This window comes from Choloepus didactylus, chromosome 14, assembly GCF_015220235.1.
Source record: "Choloepus didactylus isolate mChoDid1 chromosome 14, mChoDid1.pri, whole genome shotgun sequence".
Lineage (NCBI taxonomy): Eukaryota > Metazoa > Chordata > Mammalia > Pilosa > Megalonychidae > Choloepus > Choloepus didactylus.
This window is the reverse complement of record NC_051320.1, coordinates 56172068-56194798: the sequence shown is the minus strand read 5'-3', so window position 1 is coordinate 56194798 and position 22731 is coordinate 56172068. Positions and strand designations below refer to the sequence as shown.

The following is a 22731-nucleotide window of genomic DNA, read 5'->3' as shown; positions in this document are numbered from 1 at the left end:
TGGACAGATAAGTAGAAAAATGGGGACAAAAATTAAATGAAAAATAGGGCTGGGTGGGGGGATGGAATGTTTTAGGTGTTTTTTTTTTACTTTTATTTTTAATCTTTATTTTTTATATTTTATTGTTAATAAAAAATGTATTTTATTATATTTTTATTTGTTTTTTTGGAGTTAGGAAAATGTTCAAAAATTGATTTTGGTGATGATTGCACAACTATATGATGGTACTGTGAACAATTGATTTACACTGGATGATTGTAGTGTATGTGACTATATCTCAATAAAACTGAATTCAATTGAAAAAAAGTAGGATTAGGGGAAGGTACCCTTCTTCCCCCCTCCTCTTTCCTGTGCCTATGATGCAAACATGATAGCTGGAGGTCTGGAAGCCAACTTAGATCATATTGGACCTTGTCCGTGGAAGACTTAAACAGAGGATGCCAGAACAGAAAGGAAGAAACTTGGTTTCCTTTTGACACCAATAAGCTCCTATACTGGTCCTGAACTGCCTATGCCTAGACTCCTATCTTGTTTAAGCCAGAGTTGTTTGGGTCCCTGTTACAGATGAGCAAAAATTTATAGCTAGATAGATACATAGTAGTTGAATCCATGAAAAAGGATGGATGCCTCATAGGAAGAATGTAGTTTTAGAAGAGAAAATGGCTAAGGATTGGGACCCCAAGGAACACTGAAAATTACTAGGTAACCAAAAAAAAAAAAAAAAAGTAGCCAGAGTAGAAGTCTGTGAAAATTCAAACATCAGGGAATAGTGGTGACTCCAAAATCAAGGAAAGAAAGAGTTTTAAGGAGAATGGAATGAATAGTTTAAATATCATTAAGAGGTCAAATAATATAAGGATTGAAAAACCTGCATTGAATTTGGAAGTCTTTGGTAATGTACCAAGAGGAATTTTATTAAAATGGAGGGGAAAACTTGGACTGTAGCACATAAGAGCCAAACAGAAGATGAAATATAGGCATTAAATTTAGATGACACTTCCAGAAAGTTTGCTAGAAAAGAAAAAGAATGGTATGAGGCTACAACTAACCCTCAGACTATTTAGTGAGGGCAGAGATAGAACTATCTTGTTCACCTTGGTTCCACAGCAACTAATGCATGCTTGGTACACAGTAGACCATGAATAAATGTTGGCTGAATGCAAATTAGACTGAAAAAAAAAAACCTTTCCCTCAGAGACCTAGCATTCAAGTAAGTAAATAAATGAATAGTTAGGATGCATGGTTGAGGATTTGTTTTTGTATTTTTTAGGATAGGAGATACGTTTTTACAGGTTTATTATATTAGATGTACAGTTCTATGAGTTTTGACAAACATATACAGTTGTGTAGCAACAAACACAAATTCTCTAATATTTCTATCACCCCAAAATTTCCCTTTGTGTTCCTTTCCCCTATCCCCAGTCCCTGGAAACCACAGGATCAGATTTCTGTCCCACTTTTGACTTTTCCAGAATGTCATATAATCAAACAGGAGCCTTTTTTTGTCAGGCTTCTTTCATTTAGTAGAGTGCTTTTGAGATTCATCCATGTTGTTGCCTGTACTAGTAATTCATTCCTTTTTATTGGTGAAGAATATTCCATTGTATGGATATATCACAATTTGGTTATCCATCTCCTAGTTGATGGACATTTGGGTTGCTTCTATTTTTTGGCAATTATAAATAAAGATACTATAATCATTTGCATACAGGTCTTTGTGTGGACATATGTTTTTATTTCTCTTGAGCAAATCCCTAGGAGTGGAATTTCTGGGTATAAGTTTAACTTCATAAGAAACTGCCAAACTTTTCCCAGGTGGCTGTACAATTTTACATTCTAGCAGAGTATGAAAGTTCCTGTTGGTTTGCATCTCCTCCAACAATTGATATTGTCAGTTTTTACATTTTTAGCCATTCTAATAGGCATACAGTGATATCTCATTGTGATTTTAATTTATATTTCCCGTTGCATTTGTGTTCTGCTAATGATGTTGAGCTTCTTTCCATGTGCTAACTTGTCATTTGTAACTCTTCTTTGATGAAGTGTATATTCAAAACTTTTGCACATTTAAAATATTATGCTATTTGTTTTCTTATTATTGAGTTGTAAAGGTTCTTCATACATCCCAGATTTGAATAATTTATCATATATGTGTTTTGCAAACATTTTCTCCAAGACAGTAATTTGTCTTTTCTTTTTCTTACCTGTCTTTCAAAGAGCAGAAGTTTTAATTTTTGATGAAATTAAATTTCTCAGTGTTTTCTGTTATGGCCCATACTTTTGTATCCTGTCTAAGAAATCTTTACCTAACCCAAGGGCATGAATATTCTCCCATGTTGTTTTCTAAAAGTTTGATAGTTTTATATTTCGTATAAAAGATATATGATCCTTTGGAATTAGGTTTTGTATATGGAGAGGATAGGAGATTTGAACATATTTATAGTTTGAAAGAGAGAACATGCACACACGGTTGAAAATATTCAATATAGCAAGGTTCCAACGGGCAGAAGAAGATTGGAACAGGAGTTCATGATGACAGAAATTAATTTCTTCTCCCACTAAGACAAAAAGGAAAGAAATTAGAAACAGAATTTGTAAGTGGGGGGAGTGGGAAGTTAAAATGTTCTCACAACTTTCGGCATCTATTTTCTTTGGAGGAAAGAGAGAAAATCATCTGATAAAAGGGAGGAAGACAAGGCTGTGAAACAGGTTGGAGAAAATACTTGGATTTGGAATAAATAGTGTGGATAATGGGGAAGAGAGTAACCAGTGACAAATTAAAGGGGGTTAAATGATATTAAGAACCCAGGTAAGGCTGGAAACCTTGGATTTGTAGTTGCCTCAATTGCACAGTTGGGCAATTTTCCCACCTGTCAGCATGGGAGTGATGAATGCCAACACAAGGAGAGAACCGGTAGAGGACATGGGCATGAATTCACTGAGAGATTAATGAGAAGTTGGAGGTCTGGCTGGACAGAAAAGGAAACCAGTCCAGGAGGGACTAATAGGACAGGATCACAGGGAAGAGCTGAGGGAACCAGAGGTCTGGGAAAGTTGAAGAGCAAACCTCAAACCCAGTGATTTTTCTATGCTTTCTTCCTGTGGGATCAAATTACATATCCTGTATTTCAATTAGGATGCATTTGATTGCAAGTAAAAGTCCATCCAAATAAAAGTGATTTAAACAACACGATTCTCATCAACTGTACAAGCCTTGGTGTCAGAAAACAAATTGGGATTATATTAGAGTTTATTCTGAGGATTTGTGGATTGTGAAACAGATCTAACAATAACAGATGCTCTCACCCCACCCCAACAAAAATGTCAGGGATAAAATAAAGGCAGAGAAAAGTGCCATACAAAACCCACAAGATTTAGAGTAAGATGACTTGACATACATAGTACCGTGAACTTGGGCAAGTTACATAACCTCTCCAAGACTGATTGCAGCTACAAAATGATAGCCAGCCTCAAACTTTCAAATCACCCCCTACATTCATGACTGTTTTTTGGTCAGGAAAGCATCCAAGTACAGATGCAATATGGAGTTTAAAGTTGTTTTTCACTGGAACATCAAAAACAATCCTTAGCTATGTTGTAAAAATTAAATCTGCAATATGTTTCGGTTTCACAAGAACTAAAGGTTTACAAAGACAATTGAGGAATAGGGTGATAGGGTCCTGACAAATGTCAGGAAAGAACTGAAGGGAAGAATTGCCTTTTGTATTTTTTCTATTTTTACATGAATGAAACCAAGATAGTGATTATTGACTAGAGGAGATAATCTAACTCCAGGTAGTGATAAATAATATCACCAATAAACAATTTTTTATTGTTCACAGGGCTCTAAGTGCTGAATGGAGAATGACAAAGAAGAGGGACAGTAAATGATTTATAATGACATGTGACCTATCAGGACTCAGAAATTTAGAAATTTCACTCTGGTCGAAACGTCGATCATTCCCTGCCTGCCAGAGTCTTCTCAGAGACCTGCATGCCTGCGGACTGTATGGGCCTTCCTTGGATAGCAGGAGCCCTGCTCTGCTCTCTGGGCAGCTAGTGTGACCAGGGACAGACACATGGCTAAAACTGAGTCAGTCGTATTCTCAGAGACATGGAGACTGAATTGGACAGTGTTGGCATTGAAGATGCAAGGTCATGAAAAGTTGTTGCTGGAATCTGCAGCATGGCAACCCAAAGCCATGTGCAAGCCAGTGTTATGGGGAAAAATAAAACAAAAACCTTGCAGAGATGCAGAATAACTGTTCTAGAGAGAGAAGAATGAAGTAGATGTGAAATAAGGAGAAGAAAGACCAGGAGAACAAGCCAGTAGAGGAAGAGAGGGAGACAGAGACTAAGAGAAGCTGTCTGAGCATAAATACTTTCTTCAGTTGGTTTCTGTATATCTTAAAATAAATCCTCTTCCCTTTAATTGTGCTCACTCCAGTGTATTTTGATTCCCCAGAACCAGAGGATCTCTCAGTAAGACATTTACTGATTGAACTAGGGCCAGAAATAAAAAAGGAAACAAAAAGTCTTCTGAAATGTCAAATTTTATTTCTAAAATACTATATACTAAAGCTCAAGTGACACTAAGTCTTTCATTGCCTATTTACTTTTTTTTTACTAACAGTCTTATTGAGATATTAATTTACATACTACAAAATTCACCCTTCCCTCATTGCCTATTTAGTTGTTTTTTTTTTAATTCCATCAAGCTACTGGATCTAGTTTCCAAGTTTTCAAGTAGCCTATTAACAAAGAGAAAATGGTTAGTAGAAGCAAGCACACTGCAGCAATAAAAAGTGACAGTTGACAGCCTAGCAGCAAGGAGGAGACAGAAAAACTATAAACAGGAGCACAATAATTCCAAAGGGGGAAAAAAAAGAACAATCTGGAGCCATTTAGAGTGTATTTGTTAGGCTCTTTTGGTTCCGAGGAACTGCTCGAGTTAACAGCTAGTATTAAGGGAAGGAGTTAGTATAAGGAAAAAAGAAAACAAGAATCTCAGCTCCACAGGGTCTCATGGGAACACAAGAAAGGTCAAATCACCAAACCTCTGGAAGAACAGGAGCTGCAGTGGAGCCAGACCTCAAGAAGGCTGGAACAGTACATCATCAAGAATCCAAGGTTACCCTAGGACTTCAGCCTCTGGATTCGTGGATCGTCGCCTCAGTGATAGGTTACTTGTATGACTCTGCTGTCCCCTTCCTCTGCCCTTGTGCCTTTTGGTTTCTCTACTTGCTCCTAATTGGTTTCCTCGTTCTCTCTTTGGAATTTGTAAACTGGCAGCCATGGCCTGTTTCGGCCTGTAGGCTCGTTTTGTTTGGCAGGCATGGTGCTGTAACGTTGTTTAGAATTCCAAAGCCTTCCACCCAGGCAGGAACTGGCCAGTCTCCAGAATCTTTCCCATGCCCCATTACCTTAACATGGCTCTCTTTGCCCATTAACATTGTATGCCTGCCTGCTGAAGGTATTTGATTTTGTGATCCCTGCTCTCTATCTCTTTTCTGCGTCATAGCTTTTACTTATCAAAATATCTGCTTCCGTATAACTTCTGCTTATTCTACCCCATGGCTTCTCTCTATATGTATTTTTAAAAAATTATTAATTTTATTTACAAACACTCCCTATCTACCAAGCACACACTCCCCACCCCACTCCCCGCCTCCCTCCCCTGGTAACCTCTAATCTACTTACTGTTTCTGCAAATTTGCTATTTCTAGACATTTCTTATAAGGGACATCATACAGTATTTGTCCATCATGCAATATTTGTATTGCTTATTTCACTGAACATAATGGTTTCAAGGTTCTTCCATGTTGCAGCATGTCTCAGAACTTCATTCTTTCTTATGGCTGAAAAATACTCTGTTGTGCATATGTACCATATTTTGTCTATCCATTCATATGTTGATGGATCTATATATCCTTTTAGCTCCTACTGCTAACCAGTAATTCCGAGTTCAAATGACCCAAAGGGAAAAGCTGGACCATGTTGCCCATTTTGGGCTAAACTTTTCTCACTTTTCATATTGTGGGCTGCTGGCCGGCCAATAGTAAGGCTGCTTCAGGTCAGGTATCCACTCTTTTGTCTTATCTGTGGCTGAAGAGCTGCAAGGCCATTAGAACAGGGCACAGCTGTGGGGCTGACATCTCAGCAGAGACTTACCTTTGGAGGGGGGTGAAGGGAAGGTAACCACCATAATTGTCCAGTGCAATGGGTAAGAAATGTAGAAATAGGACTCCACAAACTTTCAAAAGCCTGAGAGAATTAGGCTTCATCCAGCCCCACCTTTCTCCAATAATTAATGTCTGTGATGCTAACATTGAATCTTTAAGAAAAGGTTAACTTTTGTTGTGTCTTCTCTTTAAGAGAGCAGTGAGGTACATAGTATAATTTGGAATGATTTCTATCAAAAATTATAAAAGTAAAAATCATGGAGCTATTTAATGTGGATGCAGATATTTGGGAAACCTTGGATACAAAAATTAAAAATCTCATTCTTCTTCAAAATAAGAACTAGTCCTAGAACGCTGTTAAGAACAGAAGCTCTGAAAGTTTTCTAATCTTGACACTGCCACTTACCAGCCAGCAAATCCTTTAGTAATCAGTGCCTCAATTCCTCATCTATAAAATGAGAATGATAACAGCCTTATCTCCTATACTGCTCAGATTAAATAAGACAATCCACAGAATACATTTAGAATGGGCCCTGGCATATAGTAAATGCTAAAATTTGTTTATTATTATTATTGCTGCTGCTGTTGTTATTATATAAATAAGGGAACTTGTACTAATACTTTAGCAGAATTTTATAATGGTCGATAATACTTGAGATTTTCCTATTTCTACATATGTATTTTCTTCTCTTTGACATTGAGTACTAACTTGGTCATACAAATTGTGTATTGCCTTTCCATATAAAACAAACTCCTTTAATCAGATTTCTTTACTGTATTAACAACAGTGTTTTGTTTGGTGGGATTTAAACTTATTTTAACCCTGGTGCTGGCCTGTCTATCCTGCCTAGACTGAAAAGCAACCCATGCAGGGCAATCTTCAGAGCAGGTTCCAAAGCAGACAGTTGTCAATTTAAAAGTAAACATCTTTGAAAAACAACAAAGGCTACACTTGATGCCAAAGGACTTATCTAAAGACAGTCATTTGTGGAATCTCTGGGTTCTAGGATGACTTCCTGCCTGGAAACGAGACAGGAAAGTGTTGGAATGGGTGCACAACAAAAGAGCTGGGGCCTGAAACGAGTGGATCTCAGCTAATGAAACTGTAAGGGTCACCTAGGGAGTTTTAGAAAGCACACCAACACGGGTCCCTGCCTAGACCAACTAAATTCTAAAACATGGAAGTGGGGTGGGGGAGGAAGAGGCAAGCAGCAGTGTATTTTAAAGCACCCCAAATGCTCGTACTGTGCAGCTAGGATTGAGAACCTCACGGTTCTCGGGCTTCCTCTACTTTGCTTTTGCCATTGCACAGGGCCTCCTCAGAAGAGAGGCTATAGACAATAGCAGAGCATAGGGGAGAAGAAGGCAGTTGTCCAAGAATCTTGTCAGATAGCAGCATCCTCGTCAGAAGTTTACCAAGACATGCTCTCTGCCCAGCACCATGTGGAAACTGAGTTGGAGGAGAAAAACAATATTTAACTAATATGATTAATGTTGCTTGACTTCACTGAGCTTTCAAAACAGTTGGGGAGTCAAAATTAGCACACAAGAAATGGTGACAGAGCCATGGAGCATTACGTTGTGGTCACTATTAAAAGGACTTGCTCTGGGAGTTCAGCCAAAGACGAGGCAAGGGTTGACAAGGAAGAGATGGAACCTCCCAAGGATGGGTAAGATTTGGGCACGAAGGGAGCTTGAGGGAGGGCATTACAGCACAGTGAACAGAGTGCACAAAGTCAAAGGGGGTAGGAGAGGGTATGGTGTGGGCACAGGGACAATAGTGAGTGGAGAATGTCTGCTGGGGAGCAGTAGGAAATAAACTTGGATACATTAAGTAGACTGGGGCCAAATTCTAGAGGGATGTTATACTAGACGGAGTAACTTAAACATCATGCAGTAGGGGATAGAAAACCATTGTGGGGTCTTGAGTAAAGATAGACAATATTTTTTAGTTTTATAATAGAATATTAGAGGAGACCAGAGGCAGGAAGACGAGGTAACAGATTGCTATAATAATCCCAATATGACAAAAAAAGAGAAAGCTTGCATGGTCACAGTAGAAATAAGAAGGAAAAGGCTGAATCCTAGAAATGGGTTTGCATTACTTTTTTGTGTTTTATTGTGATTTTTAATTTTTTTCAGACCATACAATACATGGACATTATAAAATTCAAGAAAATCACAGAAAAGTAAAAAAGCAGAAAAAATCACATATAATCTCTCCAAACAAATAACCATTGTTAACATTTTGGTATATTTCTCTTCAGTTTTTAACATATTTAGTGTATCGTGATCTCACTGTAAAAGCAGTTTTGTATCCTGCCTTTCATTTAATATAATAGTATGTGCATTTCCCATGTCATTAATAGCTTTAAACATTATTTTTGTAGCTGTATGACATTCCTTGGTATAGATGTACTGTAATTTACTTGTAGGACAACTTGCTTCCAATTTCAAATTGCTTCCAATTTTTCCACTGCTAAAAGCAGTGCTGTGTAGAAGAACATCTCTGTGAATTAATCTTTGTTTGTCTTGATGGTTATATCCATAAGATACATTTCTAGATATGCCATGACTGAATAAAAATAAAAATGCTTAAAGCTCTTGCTGCTTATTGAGAAATTGCTTTCCAAAAGTACTGACCCAATCTGCACTCCTGCCAACAGAGTATAACAATGCCGGTTTCACTCTACTTATCTTTGCTAATTGGTTAGAGTGAAAAATGAAATCTAATTTGTATTTATTTGATTATTTGTGAGGTTGAACTCTTTACACACTTATTAGCTCTGTGTACTGCCTCATTTACAAATTGTCTATTCGTTTTCATTTTACATCATAGAAATAGTTAAGAAAGAGCAAGTTTTAAGACTTAGCAGTATATTGAACATGAAAAAATAGCAACCTAGAAAAATAATTTCAATGCATAGGGTAGAAAAGAGGCTAATTTCCATAATATATAAAAAGTTTATAACAAATTGAACATGAAAAAATAGCAACCTAGAAAAATAATTTCAATGCATAGGGTAGAAAAGAGGCTAATTTCCATAATATATAAAAAGTTTATAACAACCAAGAAAAGGCCAACAACCTAGTAGAAAAGTGGACAAAAGACATGAACAAATAGTTCTGGAAAAGGAAATACAAATGGATTTTAAACATATGAAAAGATGCTCAGCCTCATACACAATAAAAGTTAGAAGTGAAAACTAAAATGATATAGCATTTTTTACCCCACAGATTAGCAAAGACCCAAAAGTTCAACAATACATGTTGTCAAGGAGGATACTGGAAAACAGGCACTCACACATTGTTGATAAAACTGTTAATTTATGTAACTTTGGAGGATAATTGGACAATAGCTATTAGTGTGGAAAAAGGCATGTTCTTTGATCTAACGATTTGATTTCCAGGAATTTATCCTACAGATAATTACCAGTGTGTGTGAAATAATAGATAACCCTGATATTCACTGCAAATTTGTTCATGGGAGCACAATATTGGAAACAACCTAATGTATACCATTAAGAGATTAAGTAATTAATTTATGGTGTATCTAAACAGTTGAATATTATGAAGTCATTAAAAAGAACAGGATGGTTTTTAGGTACTGATACAGTATTTCTCCAAGGTGTATTGTTGAGTGAAAAAGCAAGGTGCAAAGTTTAGCACTGTGAAAAAGGGGAGAGAGGATTAGGTACATTCGTTTGTATGCACACCAACTTGTTTTGGATCAATACATAAGAAATTGATAGTAATAGTTGCCTCTTGGGGGATTGGGAATAGAAGGCTGGGGACTGAGGGACAGAGGTAAAAAAGACAAGAACTGTACCCTTTTGTTTCTTTTGAATGTTGTACCATTTATCTGTTTAATCTATTCAAAATAATATGTCTTACCTTGTAAGGACTCACAGTGGGAAAACGTACCGTAAGGGTATGATGACAGCTTTTCTCAATTTGTATTCTCTACAAATTGTGATTTTGGAATAAACCTGCATCAGTCAGCATTCTCCCCAGACTGTAAGCCCAAGGGTGGTAGTGGCTGTGAGTATCATCTTCGCCACCGAATCTCCATTAGATAGCCTATATGAGAGGTACTGAATAAACGTGTCTTAAAGGGCTGACTACCAGAATTCTAACCTAAGGAATAGAAAAATGGACAAGATACAGAGAGAATTAGACAGAGCAATGTGAAAGGTAGACTTAGAGACAAAAGCGTTTAGGAGAGAAAAAATTTCTTGCAAAAATGTTGCAAGGGAGTCAGACTTTGGAAGGATGGGCTCAGAGCTGTGACTCAGACTGCCCCTTTGGCACTAGTGCTGTGTGTCTATAATGAAAGTGTCAAGAGGGTTGTAGAGAGAGAGCATAGCTGGAGAGGTGAGCAGGGGCGAAATTTTGGTTGGCCTAAGAAGCCATGTAAAGGAGTCAAGCAGTAAGGAGGAGAGAAGCTAGAAAGAAACTGAAAGGACAAACGTATTGCTTAGACTAGTTTAGCTTCAAGTGACAGAGACCTAAAGCAATGAGGCATTGTATTGGCTTGTGTAACTGGAAAGTCCAGAGATACAACAATATAATCAGGATATTCTTTCTCACTCTCTCCATGCCCCCACCCACTTTTCTGTGTTGTCCTCATTCTCTTGCAGACTCTTTCCACATCTTGGCCTCTGGCAACTCCAGCCTTATTATTACCAAATAAGCTGCCCCAGCAGTTTCTAATAGCTCTAATAAAAATCCTAGGACTAATTCTTATTGGACAACTTGGACCTCATGCCCATCCCTGAACCAATCACTGTGCCAAGCACTAGCAGGCTGGGCCAAGGTCACATGATCATCCCTAAAGGTGGAATTAACACCACTTGCATCGTATGACCCAAGAATGAGGGAGGGTTGGTTCCCAAAGAAATGAGGGTGCTGTTCCCCAAAACAAGGATGCTGAAAAGATATACATAATTACAGTCCACCATAAGCAAAAAGATCAAATGAAAACTGTTCATTTCTTTAAGAATAAAAATTGGACAAAAACTTTTGGAGAAATAAGATACTAGAGAAGGTGGGAGAGATTGTGGGAGCAAGCTCTGGACGAAATGGGAAGGGATGGTGTTCAGATAGAAGCATTGGTTATAGAGAATAATTATGGACTCTAAGGGCTGGGAAGAATCTTGCAGGGCCATTTAATACAATTTCCCCACCTCTCCTACACACCCCCTGCCCTACCCCCATCACACACACAGACAAATTAGGATCCCTCACATGGCCATTCTAACTCTACTTGAACATATTCAGTAATGGTGGTTCATGATTTTGGAAAGTATTTAATTCTACTATCATATAGCTCTGATTCTTAAAAATGTGTGCTTTTCATTGAGCCAAAGTCTAATTCTCAGTTTGCCTCCTGGATTAACAAACATAAGGCTACTTTTTTCATCAGACAATCCTTTCAGCTTTGGAAAACCCTTACATTCCTGTCTCAGTCTTCTCTCTTTCAGCCTGTTCTTTTGACCACACATCAAGTGACATGGTTTCCAGATTTTTCCTCAGCCCAGTTAGTCTTTCTCTGGATCCTTGCTGGTTTGTATGTTCTCTCTTAAAACATGGTGTTTAAAATGGGGCCTGACCACTGCTGAGTTCAGTGGGCCCATCGCCTCCCTTTCTCTGGATGCTATACTTTGTTAATACAATTTAAGATTTCATTGGCTTTTTAGTAATGCTGTATCATACTTCACTCATTTTGAATTTGTAACCAAGAAAAATCCCCACGTCTCTCTTCTCATGAATGGCTGCCAAGTCATACCTTTTGTAATTATGCAAGTGGTATTTTTTTTGAGCCAAAAGAATAGAACTTCCTAGTTTTTTCTTTTTAAATCTCGTTTCTTTCAGACTCCATCCTGTTACTTGCCCTGCCAAAATGTGACCTTTATAATTAGGTGGGATAAAGCCTGTAGACCGTGCTGCAAAAGGAACCGTCTAGTAGTCTATTAATTCAACTGGTCTTTTGGTTTATGTGTCTATGAACTCTCATGCCTGATTCCTAAATAATCTGGTTTCTTTTCCTTGGTAATGCCTTGGTCACGTGTTGCTCCACTAACAAGTGGGCAGCCTTTCTAGCAGTAGTTGATGTGTGTGCATGTGTATCAGATGATGAGCTTTGACCTATGGCTTCTAATGATTCAGGTCAGTCGCTATCAACCTTTGCCCCCACTTTAGCTTTGTGCCAGTTGTTCTGAATGAATGTACGCTTTGGTGCCTGTAAGCTGTTCAACCTCTTTCCCATGGCCATTCAGAGGGTAACAACCAGGATAGCCCTAGAGGAATTTAGAATTAGTCATAGCTGGCCTGAACTTTACAGCAGAACTGTCAGAGTCCTAACTAACCAGCACCATGTAACCAAAGTGTCTGATGAGCCTTCAACCCACATCCCAGATTCCTTAATGGGAAAAGAACCCCCTGTACTCTAGCTGTGTCACTGGGTACCTCAATTCCTTTACGATCACCTCGCCTGGTTCATAGGAGACTGTTTTCATGGGGCTATGCACCTGCTGTGATCTAAAAATTTGAACACCCCCTTGATATCTTAAGATGCTAGAAACCCTCTCCTACAACCTGTTCCAGGACCCTTTTACTTTCGACAGCTGACATCTCGACAGGGGCTAGCTCCTTCTACTGCTCTCTTAACCCCCAAATTGCTTGAGCCTGCCTCCACTCCCAAAGGTCCTAAGTTTCTTGAGGCTCTGGGAAAATGCCTCTTACAATCATTAAAGAAAATGCACAACAGGGATACTGAGAGTGTGGGAGAAGGTGGGGTCAAAAGTGGAGCCTCTTCTCTGACCCAAAGAAAGGGAAGTACATTTTGCCAGGATGAGATACCAACTGCCCTTTCATTCCAACTCCTGTAATGCATACATTCACAAATGAAGGCAGCCATTCTTTAAAAAGGACTGAGGTCTCAGGCTTTCATTATGGTACAGGACCCATAACTCAAACATTTGTAGGGCCTACATGTGTGCACAGGATCCATTTTTCAGTCTTCTCACATTTCTACAATAGGTCATTTTCCATGTGTGTCAACAGCAAGAAAGAGATGATGTATTTGTGCTTCTTGCTTAGATATTCTGAGTCCCTGAATAAAAAATGCTGGCTTAAAGAGCAACAAGGAAGAAAAACCATCAGTGATGCTCTCATTACCTTTTCAAACTTGTTTGTGTGATGTCCTTTCTGTGTTATTTCAAAAAGAGGAACCAGATGTTTTCCTAAGGGGAAATTTCTAACGCCATCTTTCCGAAAAATAATACACTGGAATTGAGGGACCATCCGCTCAGGATTTGCCAGGTTATGACCACAATAAAGTGAAGGATGACATCACCTATAGGAGACAGCTTCACAGGAATTATTCAAGTAAATGGTGTAGAAGTAGTAGTTGCTCAATATAATAAGAAACTTCACAAAAATTCCTATATATGAGCACAATTTTCCTTACCAAAAATGAAAATACTTTTTCTTTGTATTTGTTATTCAGGCTAAGATTAAAAACTAAAAAATCAAATCTAGATATGTGGGACTTTTCATAGCAAAATAGAAAGTACCTGGAAGGCAATCCAAATAAAATCATTTAAAAAGAAATAATGCCTGACATCTCTGATGAGGAATTTTTCATCAGAATGCTTAGACCTGCTCCAGGAATGTCAATCCACTGTTCTTATGCTGATTATTTTGGGACAGAACACAAATTTCAAAGGGAAAATATATAAGATACTAACTCAAAGAAACTCTGCCAATTCTGAATTTGAAGATATTTAAAAATATTCTCAGCATTTATTTTATCACAGAAACAGTCAAAATACAGCTTTGTGTTTAACACTGACTGTTTTAAGGGTTTACGATAAACATTACTCATTTCAGAATTTAAAAATATATTGAGAACCATAAGGAGTAAGGTCTTGGAAGAAGGAAGAGGGAAATGCCTCATGGGAAGAAAATAAAGATTGGCTCTTCCTCTGAGACAGGAGGAAAGGCAGAGAAACTTGAAGAGTGAGATAAGATTGAGAGAGGGAAGATAAGGTTGTGAATGCTTCCCCAAAGGCCTTGGTAAGGCAGGAAGGAGGGCCACTTCTATTTCCCTCACTAGACTGCAAGATCTATGAGGGCAGGCACTGGGTTGTTTAGTTGCCTACAACAGTGCTTAGTACGAGCACAGCACATGAATATTGTGATAGTCAATTAGTATTTTGAGTATAACTCATTGAATAAAATGAATGGAAAACTGTGGACGTTAGGAACATAAAAGTGTAAAATGCTAGGAATAGCTATAGTAGGAATTATGCTCTAGAATCAAGAGTTGAATAATGAGGTTGCTAATCAGGTTAAATGGCATGTATTTAAAGTGAATTTGAATCAGCATTTTTCTGAAGTCCAGATGCAAGAACAGAAAAAGCTGACAGACGGGTATTGGCATGGCCAGCAGAATGGAAGGGAAATGGGTAAAGAAAGTCTAGTATCAATGTGAGGGTGACAGAGGCCAGACTAAATGGGGCCAGGGTAGAGATAGACTGAAAGCAGCCAATAAATTGTCAAGGTCACCAGATTGCAAGTACTTCTCAGGGCTTTAGGCAAAGAGCCCCTTTAAACACCAGTGTAGCATATTCCTTTGTACCAGGCTAAGTGTCTATGCTGGTTTGAAACTGTTATGGACCCCAGAGGAGACATGATCTTTTAATCCAGTCTTGTTGGGTGGAATCCTTTGATTGAGTGTTTCCATGGAGATGTGACTCACCCAACTATGGGTGAGACCTTTGATTAAATTATTTCCATGGAGTTGTGACCCTGTCCATTCAGGGTGGGTCTTGATTAGTTCACTTGGTGTACTTAAGAGAGCTTAAGAGCCGACACAGATGCTGATGCAGACAGAAGGACATTTAGAGATGCTAAGCTAAGAGATGAAGCCCAGAGTTTGCCCTGGAGAAGCTAAGAGAGGATCCCCAGATGCTTAGAGAGAAACTCCCTGGGAGAAAGAAGCAAGGACGCACAGGAGCCGAGAGACAGGAGGGAAGACAAAAGCCCAGGGACATTTTGGAGAAAGCCATTTTGAAACACAACCAGGGAACAAAGGACCAACAGATGTACCCATGGGCCTTCCCAGATGACAGAGGTTCTGGGCACTATCGGCCGTTCTTTAGTGAAGATATCCTCTTGTTGATGCGTTGGTATGGACACTTTTATGACCTTAGAACTGTAAATTTGTAACCTAATAAACCCCCTTTATAAAAGCCAATCCATTTCTGGTACTTTGCATAATGGCAGCTCTAGCAAACCAGAACAGAATCTAATTCAAATTTTTACTCTAAATTCTGTTAATTCATACACTGTGCCTGATTTGTTCTGTTGTGGTCTAGTTTGTTAATTAAATGAATAAAAAAGGAAGGAGAGAAGGAATTAAATTAAAGATATGAATGATGTGTTATATCTATTATTATGACTTATTCAGATTTTGCTGTATGTATAAACATACACAAATGTGGATGTGTGTGTGTGTGTGTATATAACACAAACTCAGACATAAATATATATCCTAACCCTAAACACCCCCAGATATTTTCTGCAATATTGGGATTGATAACAATGATTAGAAAATCTGTTAGTTGAGTTGTGTTCTACCTTCTGTGTTGTGGGATGGTGCCAAGTTCCAGTAATTATAGGGCCAGTCTATAGACTGGCCAAGGACCTAGGGGGCTGGCTGGGGGTTTTGAGCTGCTCAGGGCAGAGAACCAGAACCAAATCACATGGTTGGAGATAAAGACGAGAGACTCTTTCCAGAGGTCAGTTTCTGAAAGGATAGGGTCTAGAGAGGACAGTTTGACCAGGGTCAGAGGCCAAGAGACTGGCCAGGTCAAACAGAGGGACAGATTAGGAGGCACCATGTAGGCAAGTCCAGATTAATTTTCTAGAATTACTATGTGTTTGCCTCTTTGGAAGACCCAACAGTCAAACTTTCTGCTGAGACCCTTTAGCCTTTTTAGTTCTCTGTCTTCATTACCAAAAATGTTTCCCCTTCTAGAATTTATTTAAAAAATGAAGCCTTTGAATTAATTTTCCTATCACCTCTTGTTGAAATGTCTTGTTATAAAGGTTTGTTTATTTCATTTGTTTTAATTTTTTTTCACGCAGTTCTGTTTATTTTGCAAATATACCCATATATTTAGGTTTCTTCACTTGTGAAAAATCAATGCAAAGATACATTAGAAGCCAATTAAAACAATGACTCATTGCTAGATGGAGGTGAGATGGGAGTGGGGCTTGGAGGTGAATGAGAATAAAAGGAACTTCTACTCTCCTCCAGATTTTCTAAGCTTTCAAAATATAATATTTTAAGGAAATCCATTGTTCATTTTAAAGAAAAACAAAAATTCCATACTCCTTTTCCTCTTAGGCCTGTAATTCAGTTAAATGTTAAGGTGGAAACAAAAGAAATATCTCTTTGTGATTGATCATCTACTTCAGTCATCCCAGTCCTTGAATTTGATTGTGTTGCAGGTTTATACTTCTAAAAATAGATTGTTTCAAGTATTGCTTCTAAATCCCAAAATGGTTGCTACTAAATTATTCCTCTTTTATCCAACATTGAAACAAGGAGAAGATAATTTAAAAGAGTCCATGTAACATTGTACATAATCTAGATTGGACACCTTCCTCTTCCTGGTAAGAAATAGATTTTAGTAGCAGCTTTACTGTGTGAGAATTGTTATTTGAACAGAGCCGTATCAAAATCATAGAACTATAGTAATTGTTAAGATTTTCCCTCATGTCCTTGGGATATATTGTACAAAGTTTGCTTTAATCACAAGATGTGAAACCCCCAGAAACAATTCAAAATTGAGTACAGATGTTTGGCCCTGAAACTTCAGTTATTTTTCTCCCTTGCTTAGATATCCAACTATTTTAAAATCTTATTTTCTTTAATCGTTGATAGGAATGTTGGCTTGGCACAGTCATTTTAGCTCCAACCTTGTGATGTGTTTTTGAAAACTCCCAAGTATGAATTTCAACAAGTTAACATAGAGGTCCTAAATTCTTCCATTTAGTCCTAAATTTATCAGTGGATGTTTTCATGGTATTACATGTCATCTCTTATCTTTTTTTTTTCAAATTTTTATTTTGAAATTAATTTCAAACTTCCAGGACAGTTGCAAAATAATACAAAACCCAAACAGAGAACTCCAACATACCCCTACTCACACACCCACATCCACCAACTTTTAACATTTTGCCTTATTGCCTTATCAGTCTATCTCTCTATCCATCCATCTCTCCCTCTCTTTATCATCTGATGGTCTATATCTATCTATCTATCTATCCATCTATCTTCCTATCAATCATCTATCTATTTTCTAAACCTCTGAGAATAGGTCGTATATGTTTTGTTCTTTGAATGCTTAATACTTTCATGTACACTTCCTAAGAACAAGGATATTTACTTATGTTACCATCTTAAGGACAGTTATCAAATTCAAGAAATTTAACATCGCTATAAAGATAACAGTCTATATTCCAATTTTTCATATCTCCAAAGGACATTTCAAAATGTCCTTTTGGGCTTTTTTTCCTCTATTATTATCTTGTCTATCTTTTGGTTTCATACAGACTTTCAATGAGCCAATTTGGGTTCTGACCACATTTGCTAGGAAATAGCTGTTTAAATATGTCTTCCCCTAACACATTTCTGATGGGATTCCCCTGGCAAAGGTAGATGGGATTTTTTTTTTTTAATTGGAGCCATACTAGAAACAGAATTGCCTCTGGTAATTGCTGATGCAGTTTCCCAGCTAGCATACATGGAGATAAGGTGACAATTCCATTGAACAGAATAGATGGCAGAGAAGAAGGGTGAAAGATTGCCACCCTACAAGAACAGACTATCCAGCTCCAGCACAGATTAGTTTATATTTAGTTGCTTTTCCCTGCTGTTTTCTCTCTGCTTAAAGCCCTTGTATATTCTTACTGTTTCAGGGCTGAGATTCTGCCAAAAATATTAAAGGCTAACACAATGCAAAAGCAAAAGGGAAATATGAAGATTAAACTTCCAAAAATGTTATTACTGGGAGGAATCAAATTTTCTTTCTTCCCTAAAATTCTATCTTTCTATGATACACTATCTTCAAATAAAAGTCACTGAATCCAATACCCACCCATCTTAAAATAACACTGTTGATAGCAGCTAATATTTACTTAGCTATTACTATTTGTCAGGCAGTGTGGTAAATGCTTTACATTTATCGTTTCTTTTAAGCCTCATAGAAACCCTGTGAAAGAGATACTTTTATTATTGTCATTATAAAGGTGAGGAAACAGGCCAGAAAGTATCCTGATACATTGGCATTTACCTCCCTGTATTAATAATATTGGATCTTTTACTGGAAGGGTTCTGGAAATCCAAATGCGTACAGGTATATCTTTCAACCAGTGAATATTAACATCCACAAGTATAATTGAACAGAAGGGGAGGGACACAAGAGGAATTAGAGTATTTTTGAAGTTTTAAAAGGTTTTCTTCAGTAATTCTGCTTCTAGGTATTTACCCTAGAGAAACTTTTCCACATGTGCCCAAAGAGATGTGTATTAAGAATAGTCACTTGCATATTGTTTATGCTTCAACATGGGAATGTATGAGTAAATTGTACTATACTCATAAAAGAGAATATTATATAGCCGTTAAAATCAATGAACTAGATTTCTATGTATCAATATGGATGTATCCTGAAAACAATGTTGAGTAAAAAATAAAAAAAAAGCCTTACAATGATGCATTTGGAACAATATAATTTCTTTAAAAGGTTTGTTTAGTAAAAACAGAAGACAACAGAGTATGTTGTTTGTGAATATGCACTTATTTATAAAAATATAAAAATATCAACAAGGAAGGTAAAACTTTCATGTTAATAGTTACCTTTGGGGAGGAAGGGAAGGAGGCAGAATACAAAGTACTAGTCTTCAACTGTATTTATAATGTCTCATTTCTTTTGCTTTAAAAAATGATACAAATATGAGGAAACCTTAACATTTATTCTTTTAGGGGATATGTGGTTTGTCATCTTATTCTCTGAAAGTTTTTGAATTTTAAAAAATACTTCCATTCTAAGAAAAATGAAAGAATATGTATATTCACACTGGGAAAGAGTAGCAATCACTATATAGAGCATGGTCTCAATGATTTTAGTTTAAAAGTTTTTTGAAGTAGGTATAAGCAGATACCCAACTTATCCATAAAATAACTGAGTAAACACCCATAGAATATCCAGCTTTGAGTCATATAAATTCAGTGTGTTCTCCAAAATAAACTAGTTATAAAACATATTCCTCAGTCACTTGAATAAGGTGAATTTCTTTAATGCAGTTTTAAGTTAGCTGCAAACCACAGGGTGCTGGTCCCCAGACTCTTACAGTCGCCTGGAGACTGTTACAGGCCACATGCTTCTGGAAGGATCCCTCCCTGTGGTCATCATCCTCTGGACTGCACATTCCCAAATGGATTCCTTAACTCCTTCCTGTTCCTTCCTCTCCAGAAGCACAGGATTTCATTGGAATGGTGAACACCCTTGAATGCTATCTAATTGGGCTCTGTCGTTCCAGTAGTGAGTGTTCTTCATTACATTATTTGGTGTCATGGTGCTGGGTCATATCTGAAAATGTTTCTGCTTGAAAATGAGTATAATCTCTTGTTTGTTTGCTTTTGTTTGGAATCTTCTTACATTCCAGATAATAATGTAGTTGAGGAATGATAAAGCCAGCATTACTTACAGTGCTATTCATTTGTTGTTAAGATTATGTTTTATCTGTGAGGAAATTATTATTAGCATACATTTAAATATAATCTCTTTCAGTTATATAGCTAGCAATTAGCAATTAGTACCGGTTTGTTTGGGGGCATGCGTTCATATACATTTTTGTTTTATACTGCCTTGTTCCAAAAAGGATAAAAGATGGCTTACAGATACATATAATATACCACCTGAAAAACTAAATTTGAAGTTAGTGAAGAAATGGAAACAGAGAAAATAAGCTAGGAGTGCGTTAATTACCTCAGGTGCATCCTGTTAATCTTATAGACTGGCAGAAGGAGGCCACATACAGGGAGGGCTGTCAGCTTCCTCACAGTCAAGGGAAATACTGTCAGCTCCACAATTAGGTATCCAGAAGACAAAAAACAAATGGGGTAATAAACAAGGGAAATGCAATTACACCAGGTGCTAAAACCAAAGAAGTGTTTTCCAGATATTGTCAGAGAGGGTAAATATAGCCATAGGTTTCATGGAGCTTTCTTCTAAATCCCTTAATGTAGACCCAGTATTGTTCCAAAATGAGTCCTTTAAAGGAAATCTGAGGGGAGACAGGAGCCATGGCAGGGAATGGGGGTTCGGGGAGGGCAAGAAAGGGGTGGTCTAGGCACAATCTAGGAGCTAAAACCTTGCAAAGCTGGCCTTGATAAGAAGCTCATTACCAGATGACTATATAATTTGTTTTTTTAAACCAGGACTCGGGGAGTGAAAGGGAGTCTTATTAATAATTAAGCCCATATAACAGGCCTAAGTCAGGATGGTCTCCAGCAAACTGGGTTATATGACCACCCTAAGTCATTGCTCATCACCCACTGACATTCTGCTCAGTGCAACCCGCCACCGTGGACCTAGTGAGACAAACTCAGCCCGTCCAACAGGAAGGGGGACCAACTGCTTCTGGTTACAGGGGACTCTGTGGGTTTCTGGCCCAAGTCACCAGTACAAGGGAGTGGCTTTGGTGGTGAGTCAAACAGGGAAGGTAATTAATTAAGAAAGACAGGAAAGCAGTGGCCTGAGGATCCGGTGTCCATCAAGAAAGGGTTAGGGGAGGTTCATTTCCAAAAATGAGTGGGAGGAGGAATAAAACAGATTGTAGGTAATGCAGTGAGTACCATGAAAGCAGAGATCCTCCCACCCCAGCATCCTGCAAAGGGTACCATGAGAGGTTTAGTGGGAAAACTGAAGTTGGGATATTGTCATAATGGCTGAAGGCCTTAAGCTGTGGTTTTTAAATCTTAGTGTGATGTGAATTACCTGGTGAGCTTGTAAACTAGATTCCAGATTGATTCTGTTTGCCTGAGATGAAACCCAGAAGTCTACAGTGTATATTCAGGAGCACGCCAAGTCATTCTGGTAAAGCTGGTTCTAGTTTATGTTTTGAGAAACACTATCCTAAAGGCTGCTTAACGGACCCTTCAGGAAGTCTAACCATCCAGGAAGAAAGAGTACCTTGGGCAGCTTGGTGAATTACGCAGTGTTAGTCTCCCCACCCCCACCCCCACCCCCCAGGGGTGGGGGGAATGATCATCTGCCTTCAGCCCACTGGAGCATTTTTCCATAGGGAAATTAGGCCCTCAACCTGAAGAGACAAAGGCCTCTCCTCCTCGGGCTCCTTATATGGCCCTAACAATTAAGAAAACCACCCAACAAAGACATGGATGACCCACATTAAAAATTCCTAGTTGGAATAACCCCCATCTTCCCATTACCTAGTAAAAACAACTACCATTTATTGATTTACTATGTGCCAAGTCCTAAGTGCCTCACACACATTCATTAATTTAATCCTCAGAACAACCCAGAGGGGTGGATACTATTATTACCCCTGCCTTACAACTGAGCACACTGAACAGGGGGCACCCTGCGCATTGTGCCTTGTGCTCATGGCAGCCCCATGCAGGGAACAACCTTTACACCTTCCACGCTGGTCTTGACATTGGGTCACAGAAGTTCAGTAACTTTCCCAAGGTCCCACAGCTAGAACCTAAGCTCTGAAACCTCGTAAATGAAAGAGGAGGGAACTGTATGAGAAGAAAGTTCTATGACCTTGCCAGGAAGGGAATGGAATCAACTTGGAAATCAGTAAATTTATTCACACAAGGACCAAATAGAGTGAGAAGCCAGGAAGTAGCACAATCCAGTGAATTGATTGTATCAATTGTCCCAAGTCTTCCTGGATGAGGCCCCAAGATTTCCCTCCATCCCAGTCATATTAAATGCCTGTGGAGCATAAAGCCCCAAGTTCCCTTTGCTGGTGCATGTCTCATCCCATCCCCCACCCCCACCCCTCCACCCCCAGTAAAACCACTTTAAGGCCAAGCTTCATTCATGCCTCTGATGTCCTCAAGTGGAATTAATGGCAATCTGTTTGGTGCTCCTGTAATACATTGTTCGTATCGTACTTTTGGCCTTTTCGTTAGAGTGATTTTTCTGTGTGTCTGTCTCCCTATCAAGCTTACAAGCCCCTTGTAGGCAGGGACAATGTTTTATCGTATTTGTGTCTTCCAGTACCTACAGAAGCCATGCCATCCACGCACAGCTTAGGCTTCTTGGCTTCCTTCCTTCCTCTCTCCTCTATGTGTTAGGCATTAAGTTCCCTGACTTCTAAGTTTAGTGGGAAAGACCTACAAATAATGATAATGCACTTCTTTGTATAGAAAATTATAGAGGTAAGCATAGAATTGCTGTGGGGCAGAGAAGGTGAGCTTAACTTGGTCTGTAAGGACCAA

General features: G+C 38.3%; 1 protein-coding gene and 1 pseudogene across 1 annotated transcript in view; one reads left to right on the top strand and one right to left on the bottom strand.

The window, feature by feature from the left end:
• Positions 1–19685, bottom strand: part of LOC119508851 — a 56520-nt pseudogene extending 36835 nt beyond the window's left edge.
• The window catches only part of RNF19A (ring finger protein 19A, RBR E3 ubiquitin protein ligase), a 157616-nt gene continuing 142716 nt past the window's right edge, over positions 7832–22731 (top strand). The window contains exon 1 of the mRNA XM_037802954.1: positions 7832–7852. The gene's annotated coding sequence lies outside the window, so the exon portion shown is untranslated. The remainder of the gene's footprint in view (positions 7853–22731) is intronic.